Raw genomic sequence first — 19,305 nt, 5'->3', positions numbered from 1 at the left:
CACAGAATTTGACAATTATAATCAAATTGGTATGTGCAAACTAATAACTTTTGCTATTAATTATAAATACTTTCTATTGATCAAATTAGCTGAATAAGTTCTCTGCTACATAGAAATACTTCAGATAAAAACTGGAAAAATAGCTCATCAATCCTACTGCCAATACTGAGATATACTTTCTGTGCTTCCATTTCCTTATCATTGAAATGATGATGATAATAGTACCAATTTTAAAGTTAAAAACATTGAATAAATGACTAAAAATAAAGTACTTTGTAAACTGGCATATAACAAAAACTGAATAAGCATTTGTAAGTATTTGTTAAAATGTAATCTCCCTTTACATTTCTAATGATGATTTAAAGTTTAGATGTTGATTATATTCACACAATAAACAATTTTACTTATGTGTGTTTTTTAAAGATTTAATTATTTATTTGAGAGAGAGAGCATGCGCTTGATTGGGGGATGGGTAGAGGGAGAGAATCCTCAAGCAGACTCCCTGCTGAGAGCAGAGCCCCAGGCAGACCTCCATCTCAGGACCTATGAGATCATAACCTAAGCCAAAACCAAGAATCCAAGAGTCTTAACTGACTTAGGCGACCCAGGTACCCCTTACTTGAGTTTAATTGTTTTGGGGTCATGAACACCTCTAACTAATAATGAAGCCAATTTATGATTTCACCAATGATGAAGGAATTTACTTTCATAACTTTTAACATATTAAATGTGTTTTTTCCCTACTATCCATTAGGTCACATTTCAATGTTGTTATTAACACACAACTCTAGCAAAAAAAAAAAAAAAAGGTGATATGACTATGAATGGCAAACACAATTTTTTTATAAAACTCGTTTGATGACCTCATTTTATCTCCACTGCTATTTTGTTGGCTAATTCTTTATTTCTTTGGTTGTGCTCTAGAGCATCATGCAGGAAAATGATTAAGTGACATAGACGTATGCAGCCTACAAATTCTAAAATAGTTTTGCCTAGCTTTTGTCAGGAAAAACAAATTGCCAGACCCTCAAAAGCCACATATGATTATATCCTTTTATCTTTCACTCTTTTCCTCCTCTTTTGCCTCTACTACTCTTTGCTTTTCATCCTTTTCGTATTTCCTACCTTCACATAGATTGAGGATAGACAGACAGGCAGACAGAGATGCATAATTGTAGATCCTAAAAAAATCAAAACAGCATTTCTAGAAACTAGGTCAGATCCAGATTTGCCCCCTGCCTCAGACCGTAGTTCACTAATCCTTAGTTTAGATTTTACATTCTACATATTAAATTTATCATAATCTACCTTTAATTTATACTATAATATTTCTCCAAATGGTTTACTAATGTTATAATAGCATAGTTCCATCCTTCTACATATCTTATGTATTCAAAAGTACACTCTTGCATTGTTATTTTTCTTGCTTTGGGTGGTTAATTATAGTTTACAGAGATTCAAAATAAGAAAAGCATATTTTATATTTGCTCAGAATTTACCATTCTGGTCTTCTCCATTCTCTTCATCTAAAGCCATATTTCTGCCCTAGGGTGGTTGGGTGGCTCAGTTGGTTGAGCACCTGACTCTTGATTTCAACTGGAGTCATGATGTCAGGGTCCTGGGATGAGTCCCTGGCAGGTTCCACTCTCAGTGGGAGTCAGTTTGAGGATACTCTCTCCTCTCCCTCTGCCCCTCTTCCCACTCATCTCTTTCTCTCTAAAATAAATAAATAAATCTTAAAATAGATAAATACAGCCATATTTCCATCTGCTTGTTTCACTTTGCATTTTGTCTAAAGAACTCCCTTTCCCATTTCCTATAGTGCAATTCTTCTGGGTATGAATATTTTCAGCTTTGGTTTATCTGAAAAGTGTTTTGTTTTTGTTTTTGTTTTTTCAGAAAGATTTATTTATTTATTTGAGAGAGAGAGAGAGCATGTCTGCAGGGGTGAGGGGCAGAGCAAGAGGGAAAGAGAGTTTTAAATAGACTCAGAGCTGAGTGCAGAGACTGACACAGGCTTGACCTCACAGCCCTGAGATCACGACCTGAGCCAAAACTGAGTCTGACACTTAACCAACTGCACCATCCAGGTCCCCATGAAAAGTAATTTGCCTTACGTTTTGAAAAATATTTTCTTGGTGTATAAATTTCAGGTTGACTTCTTTTTGCTTGTCCCTTTTTGGCACTTTAAATATGCTGTTCCATTGCCTTCCAGATTGCATAATTCTATTATTTTCTATCTACATAATTTTTTAAATTTTCTTCTTCTAATAGTATTATTGTTTTTTCAATAAATTGACTATGATATATCTGTGCTTTGCTTTGTGTTTATTATTCTTGAGTTTAGTTGAGCTTACTGGATCTGTAGTTTATAATTGTTTTTATACTTTGAAGCAACTAGAAGAATTATTTCATCAAAACGTTTTCTTTCTTAGCTCTTCTTGGAACCCTAATTGCCCACTTATTAGGCATCTTGATATTTTCCCTCAACTTAGTAATGCTCTGTTCATTTTCCATTTTTTTCCTCTGCTTCATTTCAGATTGTTTCTATTTCACTATCTTCAGTCATTATCCTTCTCCCCCTTCTTGTCTAGCTTGCTGTTCATTCTATCAATTTTATCTTGCATTTCAGATGTTTCATTTTTCATGTCTAGATGATTTAGAGCACTTTGTATCTTCCATTTTTCTCTCCATTATGTTTGTTCTTTTCCTTTCATCTCTGAAAATATTTTTAATAAACATAAAAATAGCTGTAAATGTATTCTTGCTAACCCATCATCTCTGGCATATCTAGTTATATTTCTATTAACTGTTTGTTCTGGTTATGGGTCCTTGTTCTTGCTTTTTTGCATGACTCCTAATTTTTTATTGATGTCTGACATTGTGAATTTTATATTGTGATTACTGGGATTTATAGCCTTCAGAAGAGTCTTAAGGCTCTGTTTTGTCATGCAGTCAATTTACAAATCAGTTTGATCCTTTTCATTTTTAAGCTTTGCTAGGACACAGAATAGATTTTACTCTTTTCAGTGAAGGCACTAATCTTCTGAGAATTCTACCTAATTCCCTTTTATTACAAGGAATCTTTATTCTGACACTTGGGGACACAAATGATTTAGTTTTACATCTGCTTAGACAATTTTTCAGTCTCCTGCTTCCTAGTGGTTCTTTTGAGCAGGAAGAAGTATCAACATGTACAAGAGCACATCAATGCAAAGCCAAAGAAGTTAAGAGGTTCCTCTTCACATCTCCAAATTTTATGTCTGCAGGTCTCTAATTGTCACAACTTTGCTCCATGAAATATAATGGCTTTGGCCTCCTTCCATCTGCCCAAATCACTGAGTCATCAGGTCCTTGTTTGTATTTCCTCTCCATTCATTTCAGCCTTGAAACTGCCTCCAGGCAGTATCCTGGATAAAATTTAGGGTTCAATTATTGGTTTTGCTTCCGTAGGGGATAGAGTTGTGTGCTAACTCTAGTTCAATTTATGAAGCCTTCTTTCTTTCTTTTTTTTTTTTCCTGGTTTTCTAATTGTGAAGGGAGGACAATCTCTCTAACCATAAGTTTTTCATAGTTAGAAGAAAAAGTCTTGATACATATTTTGATTTACTATTTTGGCCTATAAGAGGGTCAATTTTAGAGGTTTGTTCTTGGGTTTTCCACTGCAACAGCTATTATCTGGCAGGCCATGAAAACAATGTGTGCATTCAGTCAAATATTTTAGACAGACACATTAACGTCGGTTTGTAGACCCACTAGATTCACTGTGAACTAGGGCTGGTCCAGGACTCAACTTACTAACTATCTCTTATATGCTCCATTCTAACAGAGTCCATGGCAATGTCTGAGTCCTTGGATATTAAAGCTAAACTAGGCCCACTATTCAAAATTTCACAAAACACTACCATTTTTTTTTGTTCCAACTATATTAGCCATGTTAATGGACATAGTTGCCCTAAGGAAAGACATAGAGAAAAGTCATCATAAACTTTTGCTATGGTGATACATTTACTAGGGTGATACTATCTTAGGGACTTGACTCTCCATCTGATAATAGATCCTGGAGCTGAATATATGCTCAGGACAAGAAAGTAGGCATGATATTGTGACTCTTTGCTTCTGCCCCTGTTCTAAGTCTCCTGGTTTATTTTATAAATCAAGTAATCTTTATTTACATAATGTAGATTGTGAAATTTCTTTGTTGCTACCCATCTGTCTCTTGCCCAAGAACACCATGTTCCAGTAGCCATCCTGATAGCACTGTACAAGACAAACTCTCTGGCTGCCACTCTGTCATTGTCACTTATTAAGATAATTTTCTCCCCCTTATTTCTGATGATTAATGGCCAGTATATGAATGCTATTATATTGGGATCCTATGTTCACCTTTACTTCTAGGACCCAGTTCTTAAACTCTCCTAGCCTGAGCCTGAAAAAAGAAGGCATTACTGATTCTTCAGAAGGCACCAGGATTCTCATAGGAAATCTGTCTCTAATACATTTCTTTCACTGTGGTAATAGAATAATTCCTGTGACATCACATTGGGTATAGGTGGCTTGAATATTTTCAGTCTTCTGAAAGACCTCCCCATTTTGCTGCACTATTTGTATTAATTTTTCACTGACTTCTACAGAAGGTCCAGGGTTCATACTTTAATTACTGAAAGGCCTTTAATCAAAACACTATGTGTGTGAGCATCTCTTTCTCCTGGTTCTACTCCCACCTTGGCAAAGTTTAAATCTTATATCCAAGGAGAGTGTTTTCATAATGATAATCAGTCCCTTATCAACCTTTAGTTATAGGCCCAGAACATGTAGGGGGATACATGATTTGAGATTCAAAAGTGTTGTCATTCAGGGATCCCCATGCCATATTTCAAGTTTAAATTCTATTCAAACAGTCCTCTGACATTGGCCTCTGACTGAAATTAATAAAATGTTAACCTTTTTTTTTTTTTTTTTTTTTTTTTTTAAGGTTGGGGAGCTTTGCTTCTTTTCCAATTAAGTCTTAGGCTCAATTCACAGCTTTTAGTACTGTATAGTTGAGGTGTGAAATTTTTTATACGCTACCTGAAGAGGTCCTCTGGCTATTCTACTTCACCTAAATGGGTGATTAGTCCACCTCAGCCCTTCATGGTCTTTCTCCAATGCACTTACTGTCCCCATAACAACGATCAAATGCCATTCTTCTTGTAATTACTACTTTCCCTACACATCTCAACATACTGATATGTTGTATCCATTAGTGAATTAACCTCCACTTTTATCACATTCTAGTTTACCTTATCGCTCATGAAATTTAACAATGACATTGCCACAGCATACCAGCACCCATCTACATTCATTCTATTACCAGTAACATGGACCTCACTGCCAGCCGGTGTTGGATGATCCAAATGCACAAATTACATATCAGGGCTGCGTTCTTAGGAACCTGAAGGATGAAATGCCCTAGGTATGTGTTCCTGAAAATGCTGTTCTGTATGCAGGTTTTATGGAAAGAGCTCACAGGAAGAAAAGTTTGGAGAGACCAACGAAGCAGAATTGATCATATAATGCACTCTATCAGACTCTATAAGGATACAAATTAATTAAAGAAGTAACTACAATAAGTTGTCATAATGTCTATGAAGGAGAATTAGAGTATATAGTTATTACTGAACAGTTTGTCTCCTCAACCAAATTTGGGAGCAAGGGAATTCTTTTGAGAGAAAAAACATTTTTATGTAGAAGTCCTATAACCAGTGTTTCCTAAGACAGAGAAAAGATCATGTGACATAGATTCAATGAAATGGTTTGAAACATTGATTGGATTAGATAATACTCATATTATATAACATAACTTGGTTTGTTATAACCCCTAAAATACCACAGTCAGCTACACAAAAAACCTGTATGCATTTTGACTTAAAATAATATACTCTTGGATATAGGACTCTGATTTTTAATAATTTTTATAAGTTTAATATATCCAAACTAGTGTTGCCATAAGAACCCGTCAGCATAGTTAGGGAGCTCCATAAATACTGAGCAACACTGGTGTAGGTCGATACAACTCTTTTGGTATTGGCTTGTGAAATACAATCTCATTATTTTTATTTGCATCTTAAATTTTTCCAGAGACCATATACTTTGCTAGTTGGGTAGGGATCTGAATGGGGTTTGAGATACTTGTAATTTTAATTTTCTATAAAAAATATGAAGACATTGAGGATAATCAAAAGACTATGACATGGGATCTGAATGACATTCTTAAAACTCGTTGTATCTTTATAATAAAGGAAATGAATCCCAATGTTAGTAGTGTGAGACTCCAGTACTCTGAATAGTATTTTTCAAATCCGTCTCCTTGAAACAGCTTAAGGTATTCTCTTTTCACATCCTACCCAATCATCCTCCCAGTTTTTCTGTCAAGATTCTTTAGACTACATTCTTTACTTTTTTTTTTTTTTTTTAAGATTTTACTCATTTATTTGACAGACAGAGATCACAAGTAGACAGAGAGGCAGGCAGAGAGAGAGGAGGAAGCAGGCTCCCGCTGAGCAGAGAGCCCGATGCAGGGCTCGATCCCAGGACCCTGAGACCATGACCTGAGCCGAAGGCAGAGGCTTTAACCCAGGCGCCCCCATTCTTTACTTTTTTATTGCATCAGTGGATTCATGGAAGACTATTTTAAGAACCAGCTAAGTGTGACAAGCAGGTGTTAGAGCATTAGAGTGAAACAACTTGTATAGCATTTATAGGAGAATCTATATTTACATAAAGAGTAAGATACATTGTTAAATAAACTAACACGTAAAGAAAGGGGGTTTGGCAAGGATATGGTAGGTTTCCTTAAATTCTCCTTATGGCCTGTAGCCACTGAAAATAAGTGAGAGTAAGAAGTCCACCATGACTATAGTCAGACGCTTTTTGTTATTTTCCACGTACGGCCGTATCCGCCCTCAGTTTCTTCAGATTGTGGGGTTCAGTGGTCAGGTGGGTAGAGGAAGGGTGCGTGTACAGAAGTATCTCCATGGAGAGTGCGTGCAAACCCTCTCGGACATGGAATAACTCCTCCAATGGTCCAGGGGCCTCATCTTCATACGTGCAAAGCAATGCATTTCCCCTGACACCATCTTCGGACACTTTGGGTACAGTCAGCAGTTATGGCGGCTGTGCTGCTTCCAGTAGGTCAATTATGGGATCAAGCTGTTAGAGTAGTTATCATCACTCACTTTTTCCTCCTAATGTCACATTTTTCATTCTGGCTTAGGTACGCTGCAGAGATGCATTTCGCTCTAACCTTCACAGCACGGAGTAAAAAAGAAATGTGGATTTCAGTAAGTAAAGAACAGTATTTCATTGGCAAAAACTGCCTTTCAATTGTAATGATAACTAAACTGCTCTGGCCGAGAACTGGCTTTTTTCCTTCACAATTGTAAAGGAGAAAGGCTATATGTTACCAGCAGTTATGAATACTAACTTTTAAATTATCCCCTAAAATATGACCATCTGTGCAATACACATCAGTGTGTTACATTTTCTTGAAGATAAAACTGTTTTCAAAGTAATTATTACATTAATTGACTTCTTTCGCTTGTTGACATTTGAAATGGTGCAAGATCCGTGGTGAGTAAAGTTGTTGATATCTGAAAATGCGTGTCAGTAGTTACTCTAAATTGTTCTAGTGGTCACGGTACTGCCACAGATAGTTAAAACAACAAGAAAGCTAGTTCCAACTAAAAGATAGACATAGATTTTATTAAATTATGGCATTTGATTATGTATCTTAATATTCTCTGTGCCAAAATGGTAAGTTTACTCAAATATATAGAAATATTATGGTGTTCTTAGGAAAAACACATAGGAAATTGGGTCACAAGCTGAACTAGCCACTTTTTTCATTGAACAGAGTTTTTACTGAAAGTCACAGTATGATTATTCCTACACAGGTATTTGGAAAATCTAATTTTGAAATATGTGTAGTTCATTAATGTTGAGTATAATCTCATTCCTCTGGTTGGATTTATTTCTCTAGTTGAGAATGTGTTCTCTGTTTTTCCTCTTATTTACTTAAGGTATTTTTGGTATTCCATTTCAGTTTATCTATTTGTATTTTATAACTCTACCTCACATTTTTGTTTTCCCTTCACTGTTCTTTAGATTAGTTCTATCGCTTTATGTTCAAATTCATGGACTCTTTCCTGTTACTTGTGTTAAACAGTTAAGTCCATGTTCCACTGATAAGTCCACTCTGTATTTAAGGTTTTTTTTTTTTTTTTTTTTTTTACTGTTGTTCTTTTAGTCATGCTTGTAGAATGTCTACCTTTCTATATTGTATAGTTCTCTACTGAGATTTCCTGTTTTTTCACTCATTACAAACATAATTGCACTTTTTCTCTTTGAACATAGTTTCAGTAGATTATTTACAATTTTATTTGGCTAAGATCATCATCAAATTATTTTGCTTTCTTTTTCCTTTTGATTATGGTTCGCCTTTACTTTCTTTTATGTGTTGTAATTTTAGATTATACCTTTTATATTGTGAAGAATATGTGTTAGAGATTCTGAATTCCATTATATTCACTTAAAATATTTTTGGTTTATTTTTCTTTATTTTCCTTTTTTTTATTTCTTTAAGTGTGGGTGATGCACAATGTTATATTAATTTCAGGTATACAATATAGTGATTCAATAACTCTATACATTATACTATGCTCACCACAGCTATAACTACAATCTGTCACCATACAATGCCATCACGATATCATTGACTATATTTCCCTATTCTATAGCTTTAATCCCTGTGAAGTATTTATTCCATAATTCAAACTTGAGGTTTGTACCTTCTACTCCCTTTCCCCATTTTGCCCATCCTCCTGGCAACCACCAGTTTGTCTTCCATATTTTTATGGGTCTGTTTTTGCTTTGTTCATTTGTTTTGTTTTTTAGATTCCACATATAAGTGAAATGATATGCTACTTGTTTTTCTCTGTCTTTCTTATTTCATTTAACGTAATACTCTTTAGATCTCCTCATGTTATTGAAACTGGTGAGATCTCTCTCTCTCTTTTATTTTTTTTTTGAACTGAATAATATTCCAACATATGCATATACATCTTCTTTATTTATCTATTTATCTAGGTTGCTTCCAGAGCTTGGCTATTGTAAATAATGCTACAGTAAGCATAGGGGTGCATATATATCTTTTTGAATTACTGTTTTAATTTTCTCTGTGTAAATTCCCAGAAGTAGAATTACTAGATTGGATGATATTTCTATTTTTACTTTTTTGATGAACCCCCATACTATTTTCCACAGTGGCTGCACAAGTTTGCATTCCCACCAAACGGTGCAGGAGGGTTCCTTTTTCTCCACATGCTCACTAACACTTGTTTTTTTTTTGGTTTTTATTTTTTGTTTTTTTTTTAGCCATTCGGAATTGATGCGAGGTGATACGTTATAGTGGTTTTGCACTGTATTGTCTTGATGATTAGAGATGTGGAGCATCATTTCTTGTGTCACTTGGCCAATTTTAGGTCTTCTTTGGGACAAAAAACCTATCTATTCAGATCCTTCACGACTTTTCAATCAGATTTTTTATTTTTTGGATATTGGGTTGTCTAAATTTTTTTTATTTATTTTGGATATTGGTCTCTCATAATATGTACTGTTTGCAAATACCTTTTCTCATTAGATAGGTTGTCTGTTTATTTCGTTCATGGTTTCCTTTGTTGTGCAACATTTTTCTTTTATTTGTTGTTGGTACCGTCCCACTAGTTTATTTTTGCTTTTGTTTCTCTTGGGGAGACACACCTAGAAAATGGTTTCTAGGGCCAATTTCTCAGAGATTACCACCTATCTTTTCTTCTAGGAGTTTTATAGTTTCAGGTTTCTCCTCTAGGTCTATAGCCAATTTTGAATTTATTTCTGTGTATGGTGTAAGACAGTAGTAAAACTGTCACTATTTGCAGATATGATACTATACAAAGAAAACCCTGAAGACTCAACCACAAAAACTAGCAGAATAAATCAACAAAGTTGCCAAATACAATGTACAGAAATCTGTTGCATTTCTATACACTTATAGCAAAATATCAGAAAGACAAGCTAAGAAAACAATTTCATTACAATTTCACCAAAAATAAGTAAATAAAATGACTAGGAACAAAGTTAATCAGGGATATGAAGACCTGTACGCTAAAACTATAAAACATTGATGAAAGAAATCAAAGATGACACAAACAAATGGAAAAGTATTCTATGCTCATGGATTAGAAAAAATAACGTTCTAAAATGTTCATACTATTAAAAGCAATCTATAGATTCCACGTAATCCCTAACAAAATACCAATAGCATTTTTCACAAAACAAGAATGATACTAAAATTTGTAAAGAACCACAAAAGAACCTAAATAGCCAAAGCAATCTTGAAAAGAATGAAGCAAGGTATTAAAATTCCAGATTTCAAAACATACTACAGAACTATAATAATAAAAAAATACGGTAATAGTGCAAGTATAGACACATAGATCAATGAAAAAGAACAGATAGCCCAGAAATAAACCCAGGCTTTTTTTTTTTTTTTTTTTAGATTTTTATTTATTTATTTGACAGAGAGAGAGACAGTGAGAGAGGAAACACAAACACGACCCATTTTGTAGGAGAGGAAGAAGCAGGCTTCCCACTAAGCAGGGGCCCCGATGCAGAACTTGATCCCAGGACCCTGGGATCATGACCTGAGCCAAAGGCAGACATTTTAATGACTGAGCCACCCAGGCACCCTAAACCCAGGCTTATATGGTCAATTAATCTATGGCAAAGGAGGCAAGAATATACAATGATGAAAAGACGGTCTTTCAGAGAATGGTGATAGGAAAACTGGACAGCTACATGGAAAAGAATAAAACTAAGGTATTTTTATGAAGTGATTTAGGATGCATTTATTGTGGGTGAATTAAAACTCCCAGCGTGGTCTTTCTGCAGTATGTGGCAAGAGAAATCTCTATTTGGTTAGCTTTAGCTGGTCTGATTGGAAGTCTCCTTTGCATATGCATAGTTTTGAAACCAGTCCAATATAGGGTAGAGATTATATATAAAATATAAGCCCTATGTACCACTCTGGAATTTCACCTTATGTGACTTTCTAGAATTCCCTCTTGATTTAGTTAATGTGGTTTCTCTGAGTTTTGTTTCAGCTCTTCAACTCAGTAAGATATCTATATTTATCTATAATTTATATGTGTAATATAATATATAAATATATTAATATATTATATACAGTAAGATTAAGATTCAGTAAGACTATATATATATCTATATATACACACACACACACTCATATACGTATATAAATTTTTTTTAAAACCAGGCAAAAATCCATATAATACCAGAAATAGATAATAAAGGAAAATTATCTAATACCATTCTGTTTTGCTAAGTATAGACTAACCTTTAATTTCTGCCTGTTCTGCGTTATTCTGTAGTGACTTCAGATTGTTGGTTATCTATTTGCTTGACTATTTATTAACTTATTTACAAAACTGAGACCTATTATATGCATATGGTTGATCTGATAGGGGTTTCTTGGGAATTACTGGAAGTACAGCCATCTAAAATTAATTTTGTTATGCAATATTAGGAGAAGTCAGGATTTAAGATAGTTTTGTTAAATTTAGAATATACAAGAATCGGGGCACCTGGGTGGCTCAGTGGGTTAAGCCTCTGCCTTCAGCTCAGGTCATGATCCCAGGGTCCTGGGATCGAGCCCCACGTAGGGCTCTCTGCTTGGTGGGGAGCCTGCTTCCTCCTCTCTCTCTGTCTGCCTCTCTGTCTACTTGTGATCTCTCTGTCAGATAAATAAATAAAATCTTAAAAAAAAAAGTATGTTAGACTCATGTAGAAAGCAACCATTAACTCTCGAACTCTGAGAAAAATATCAAGAAGGAAATAGTATTTGAACTTGACTTTTTTTTCTTTTGGTATGAGTGGAAAAGTCACTTCAGCTTGATGCATACAGAATTGAAACTTGTTTAGGAAAGGAAACTTATTCATATAGAATTGAAACTTTCACATAATAGACATCAGTTTTATACAGAGTACAAATCGCCATTTTTTTCTGAGATAAACTGAATTGACTCACAAAACAATGTTATCATTTTCTTTGAGAATTTTGAATGTTGAAGGTGTTCTTTGTAATAATCATTTTAAAGTTTTATATAATCTGAAAATAAGACAACTCAGCAACCTTTCATAGATTGGTAATTAATACTCATACACTTAAAATTGCCTCACATGCTTTATGGAGGAGTTAACAAATACCCAATTTGAAACAAAAAAAAAAAAAGGAAAGAAAATGATTACAAGTAAAGAGGTGATTTGTAACTATGAGAATGATTATGTGTCTCTTCTTACTGATCTACAGATTATACTGGGTATCCCCACTACATTTAAGAAAATTTTTCAGAAAGTCAGAAATCATTAATGTTTTTAGTACAATGTCATATCTTTGGCAACATAAGTTAAACTTGAAGTCATCATTGTTAGTTATTGCAGGATGTGAAGGCAGGATTCTGAAGTGTGAAATGTGTAGTAAGATAAGAGAAGTATATGTTAGAAAAAAATAAGGGAGAAGTTTTCATTGAAATACACACCATCGACAATGCCAACACTTCCTTTATATCAAAATGCATGTTTAGTGATAAAGAGGGATAAGAAAGAAAATGTTTCAAATAGCTATCATGTGTCAAATTTTACATGTTTTTTTTCACTTAATTTTACAATTAACTTTAAAGGTAAGTCTTATGATATGTGTGCAGAAGAGGAAAGAGATAAATTGTAAATATTTCCTGAGAAAGTGAAGGTACTTGAAATCCAAAGACACATGTGCTGTCTCTTTTCACATTAGTGTCCAAATATTTTATTCTAAGTCTACATTAGACAAATGATTTAAACTATTGGGCTCATTAAATAGAGAATTAAAAGTAATTACTTGCTGAACTGATTTTTCACCAAATTGACTGACTCTTGCAGAAAATTCTGCAGTGACGATTATGTTTAGTGTGATTTACATAATAGGTACAGATATTATGTGTTAAACTCCTGTTTACAAAATCATGATTATAAATAACACATAATTAAGATATACTACAATCATCAAACAAAAATTCTGAGCAACAAATAAGAGTATGCATGTGCTATTATTTGCCAAACAATGGAAATTTGATAATGTGGCAGTAGAATTACACTGAATGTGATCTATTCTTTTTGATTATGCCAAAAGTACTTCATGATTTTGCAATGATTCAAAGTCTTCAACATGAATATCAATTACATTATGAGGCTAAAAAAAGAAAATGACAACTAACTGACTCCTGTTAATAAAATGACAGAAAAACTAAGCTAATTTTCTATTTTCCCCAAATAGGATCTAATTAAATCCAAAGCTCCATACCATGTAGATTCTTAAAATATCTTTGTTAATTGACAGAATCATTAGCTTTTTTTTCTTTTTTTAAATTTAATTTTATTTTTTCGGTATTCCAAGATTCATTGTTTATGCACCACACCCAGTGCTCCATGCAATACATGCCCTCCTTAATACCCACCACCAGGCTCTTATCCTCATTCCCTCCCACTTCCCCTATAGAGTCAACTTATGATGAACAGAAGTAATGGGAAAATTTTGGATCATCTGAACTCCTGGGAGATCTACTTGAAATTTGTTTCACAGCATTGTGTGCCATCTCTGTTGCTCCCAGCTGTGCTCAAGATGTGCTCCTTTTTTCCCACCTGAAACTATAGTATCACTTCAGAAGGCTGAGAACCAGAAATAACTCTAATACTTTGAGACTATTAAAAATTAAGTATAAGGGGAAGTCACCAAAAATTAAAATCTTCCAAATAAAGGTCTTTTGTGAAAAGATCTTTAATTCCTAAGCTATCTTTGATGCCTTAAAATGGTGAGACTTTACTAAACATATTTATGAACAGCTACAGTAAGTCCCAAGAGAACCTCATTGCCTTCATACAAGGTATATTCATCTTTTCCATATATATATATATGAATATCAGTTCTTGGGACATTTAAGCCACTTCTAATTTTTTTGCCATTAAATATATCACCTACAATATACATAAATCTGTATTCTCTGAGGTAACATTTATAACCATAGACATCAAAAGATTTGGCTAAATGTTTAGTCAATGGCTCTCAATTTCATTATTTTCTTTATGAGGAAATGGGACGAGGTGGGTACTGTATTCTTTCAAACACATCACATTTTCCACCTATCCAGTAAAGGTTATATTACAAATTGGATTCCACCACTCAGGTTTTCTTGGTATTTCCCCAGGCCTCTATATACAAATGGATTTCCAATTTTTTGGTATAAATAAACTACTAGACATGTGTATATAGATCCAAATGAGAGACTGAGTTTCATCACTAAATACTTCAGCTGGTTATTTCTTCCTTTTTGCCCAATTAAAATTTATAGTAAGAGATGTGATACATGCATACTTAGAAAAAATCCTGCACAATATCACTAATGATTTTAAAGTACAGAACTGATCATAACAATTGTCTAAAACTAAAACCATGTAGCAAAGCTAAACTACCTTACAGGGCTAGTATTTTCTACCTGGTTTATTCTGATACAAAATGTATCATTGTAACATTGCAGTTCCAGTTTTGAGTTCAAATGGGTTATGGAGTCATTTCAGCAAAAACATATTTTTTAGAGATTCATCATATTAGCATCAGCTATCCATATAGTACAGAGTGCAAATTAATAAATGTGTCATAAATGTTTTACACTCATTCTGTTGGACTGTGTAGGGGGAAGATAAATGTGTTTGGCAAAGAATGGATTGTTTTAAAACTATCAGAAGAAAATCAAACAGAAGAAATATTCTTATTCATTAATTAGTAGCAAATTTCAGTGACAAAAAATCACAAGACATATGAATAACAAATTAATTCATTTCAATGAGCAATTTAACTATTAATATCTAATAAATTTATAATAATGGAACAGCCAATAGTTATATACCCAAAGGAAGAATCAGCAATGCATTTTCACTTTCCAGCTTTCCCCTCCATATTTATATAGAAAAAGGTTGCTATGAAATATATTTTATAACTCAAATGTAACTTGTATCATAGTGACAGTACATGCATGTGGCTCCCAGAAAACCCAAAGTTCCTTCTGTTCATCTCATAAATTTTCTAATCAGGCAGGAATTAATGTTGAAAAATGTTGAAACAAGTTATTTGTGTTTAGACATTGCTATCCAATTTGTTTCAATGAATGTATTGATTCTTGATCAATAGGAAATATTTAGAGTAGTAACTTCCAATATGCCAAATATTTGGCAGAATATCACTCCTCCTCTATCATTACCAGGCATTTATATCTGTACAGATTTTTAAAAATTATTAGTTTATGTAATTCTTGAACTCTTATTGACAATTTAGAATTTTTAAAAAGTCCAAACATTTTACATGTACGTTTGCACAGTTTAACTTCCCAGTAGTTTTGATACATTTCAGAAATGCTTTGTCTGCTAACTTCTCTCAGTGCATTCAAAATTTTATTTTGCCCACACATATTTAGTTTACTTAAATTTTTGTAAGCAAGTATGGGAAAAAAACAGGATGCATCAATTTCTTATTTGGAAGACTTTATTTTAGTTCATCTTTTTTTCTTTATATTTGTCCAGGTAATTTGGCTTAAAACTTGCAAAACAAAGTGCAAATCGCACTGCCTCTGACCCACTCATGTCCTTCTCTTCTGTAATAGCAATCACTCTTTTACAAATTCCAACTTTCTCTAATAGATATTTCTTATCGTCTTTCAAAAATGGTCTAAAACATCCCACCTTAATAGATACTACTAAAATATGGCTACTATATTCTGTATTCTTTCCATCATGGTAAGTGCTACCTTTGCTGAAGCCATCACTAACCCCCAAATTTAATTTATCTTACATATAATTTATATTATCATTTACATTTTTTCTAATATACCTCCACTTTATTTCACATAGGAACATTCCTTTTCTTTTATTTTTTTAAGATTTTATTTATTTGAGAGAACGTTCAAGAGAGAGAACATGAGCAGAGTGGAGGGAGGAGCAGGCTCCCCACTGAGCAGGGAGCCTGATGTGGGGCTCGACCTCAGAGCCCCTAGATCATGACCTGGGCCGCAGGCAGATGCTTAACCAACTGAGCTACGCAGGCACCCAATTTCTTTCATTTTAAAGAGGATCTTTAAAAAATTTGAACGGGACAACAAATCAAATCTTCATGTTAATACTGCTAATGCACATTTCTTTGGTCACTGTCCTACAGTAGCCATCAAATGTTTAGACAAAGAGGAAAATCTATGAATTTCAAGAATGAATATAATGAAAACACAAAAGACATTAAATATGCAAAATATGCAAAATAAAGCAAGGAAAAAGTTATGTCAGAAAAAAAGATATAATACTACAACTGAATGGGGTATTCAGTGAAATTTTTGATCAAATAGTTTTTTCTTGGAATAAGAAAATATTAAAAAAAAGGAAGGATTATATTAAGTTTAAAATTATTGACATGTATATTTTTTGTAAGAAAATAGTGTAGAACATAAAACAAAAAATAGTGAGAAATGAGAAACACAAAATTGAAAAAAATTCAATACATTAATAATTAACATCTAAACAAGAGGTAAAACAAATGGAAGATAAATGCTTTCAAAATGTAATTTAATAAAGTTACATTAATATTAAGAAAAACTTGAATCTAAAGTTTGAAAGGACACAATTTATGAGAAAAAAAAACAATAATAACTGGTGGTAGCTGAACAAAGGCAATTTGAAAGTTAAAAATTGTACAGATTTCTGAGTTCTCTATTCCAACTTCTACCCCCCAAAAAATCACCTATAAGGAGTAAGTAATTGAATTTGTTTAAAACTTGTATAAAGAAATGTTTAACATAAGGACATTTAGGCTTCTATAAGTATTTGGGGGAAAGTGGGATCCAAACATTCAAAAAATTTCAATCCTCATCTATGTATAAAAGCAAAAGAGATATATTTTTAAGCATGAAGACACTCACAGAGAATAGTTACCATAATCTTGTCTTTACAGATAATAATAGTAGTAATAATAATATTGGATCAGCTTCACCAACCCAAAACCTTTTTTTTAATTCATTTAAATCTAGAGCAAATATCCCAACACATAATGTAAATATTATAAGCTATAATAAAATAGCAAAAAAAGTGGTAAAAAGTATACAGATTACCTTCTCTATCACAGATGAAATAAATTGACACTATAAAAATATAATAAAGAATTGATTAGATTACTAATCATAATATAAGCATTAGATACAGGAATATAATATGAAAACCCAAATACATATTTTCTACTTGGAGAAAAAGACTTAAAATAGGATGAGTACAATCATAAATATTTTTTAAAAATTGGAAATGAGAGCTCAACTGAAAGCTATCCATGCTATGCAACCCTGAAAATCTATGCATACATCGAGAAGACTAGAAGGAGTCTGCCACTGAGTGAAAGCCAAGTCAGTCTTGAGAATTGGCTGAACTTTGAGTACACTATCAAACTCAAATTTCAGTTCTTCTATAAAGAAAATGAGAAGTCATGTGACAGACTGAAAGAATATATTTGCAAATCATATGCCTAATAAAGCAATATATATATAAATCTCTTACAACTCAGTCGTGAACAAAATTTAAAAACCATAATATATATAAATCTCTATATATCTGCAATATATAAAAATTTCTTAGAACACAATTGTTAAGTAAAATAAAAAACCTAAACAAGAAATGGGCAAAATATCTGCATTGAAATTTCCCCAATAAAAATACACAGATATCTACTGCATACGACAAGGGCATGCTACATCTTCAGTCACTCAGAAAATCTAAATTAACCCACCATGTCATACCAGGAAATACCCACTAGAACGGTGGTAATCTAGAAGACTGACAATACCAAGTATCTTCAATAGTTTGGTAGGTAGCTAAAGCTAACAGAGAATTACTGGATTGCATGAGAAATCAAAACCTATGTCCATACAAATATTTGCATGCATAAATTATATAAGTATTATTCATAATACCCCCAAATCATTGTATCCAATCCAAACTCACACTGAGTAATTAGTAGATGAACACAAACTCCTGTCTACATATAATGATGTACCACTCAGAAATAACAAGAAATAAACCTATGGGGGCACCTAGGTGGCTTGTTTAGGTATTGACTCAGATCTCACTCAGGTCATGCATGACTCAAGGTCATGATATCAAGCCCCTTGTCAGGCTCTGCACTCAGCAGGAAGTGTGCCTCCCTCATTCTTTTTGCCTCTACCCTTCCCTGCTCTTGTGCTCTCTCTTCCTATATCTCTAATAAACAAATATTTTTTTAAAGTAATAAAGCTATTAACACAGTCTGCAAAATGGATAAATCTTAAAAACATAATCCCAGGCAAAAGAAGCCAGACCCAAAAGAGTATATAATTTAGGATTCCATTTACAGGAATTTCTAGAACTAAATCTGTAGAGATTGGTGGTTGTCTAGGTCAAGAAAGGGAAGGGAATTAACCAAAAAAGAGCATAACAATTGGAATGCTTTTAAAGTTCTAGAACTGGAATATATTTACGGCTGCAAAATTATAGAAGTTTATTAAAAATGACTGAATTGGATACTTACAATAAGTGACTTTTAAGTTATAAGCAAGTATAATTAAAGGTCAGATTGAGCTGAAGTTTAACAAGCTCTACCTTTTCAGTGTGAAATGTAAGAATTTACTATCAAACCAAACCATGGACTTCTGAAGTATAGATGTTTTCTGCAACCCTTGTTATATTAGAGCTCAGTTCAGTACCTGGTACACTGTAGACCATAATGAAAATGTGTTAAATTAGATAATTGAAGGAGAATTAATTAGCTAATGTATGAAAAAGTTTGGGTTTGATGTTACTCCTTTCTATAAAATAAAATAAGCAGGTGAAATAACTTAAAATGTCAGGTAGAATAGCATCCAGAAAATGGAAGAGTAATAGATAAATTTTCTAGATACCAAATACGTACAGCTTATATGGAAAGCAGAGATTACCTCACTACTATATAAATTAGATGTACTTAGAATCTGTATCAAATGATCTTGTAAATATGTATAATTCCATATAAGCATTAGAAATGTGACAATCACTTGATAAAATAATTTAAGTTGTATAGTTACAAGTCTGCAATTCACTTTTTTCTGACCTCCACTTAAAATGTTGACATCAAAAACA

This window comes from Lontra canadensis, unplaced genomic scaffold, assembly GCF_010015895.1.
Source record: "Lontra canadensis isolate GAN:19392208 unplaced genomic scaffold, GSC_riverotter_1.0 scaffold18, whole genome shotgun sequence".
Taxonomy (NCBI): domain Eukaryota; kingdom Metazoa; phylum Chordata; class Mammalia; order Carnivora; family Mustelidae; genus Lontra; species Lontra canadensis.
The sequence above is the reverse complement of the archived record's forward strand: the minus strand, read 5'-3'. Positions refer to the sequence as shown.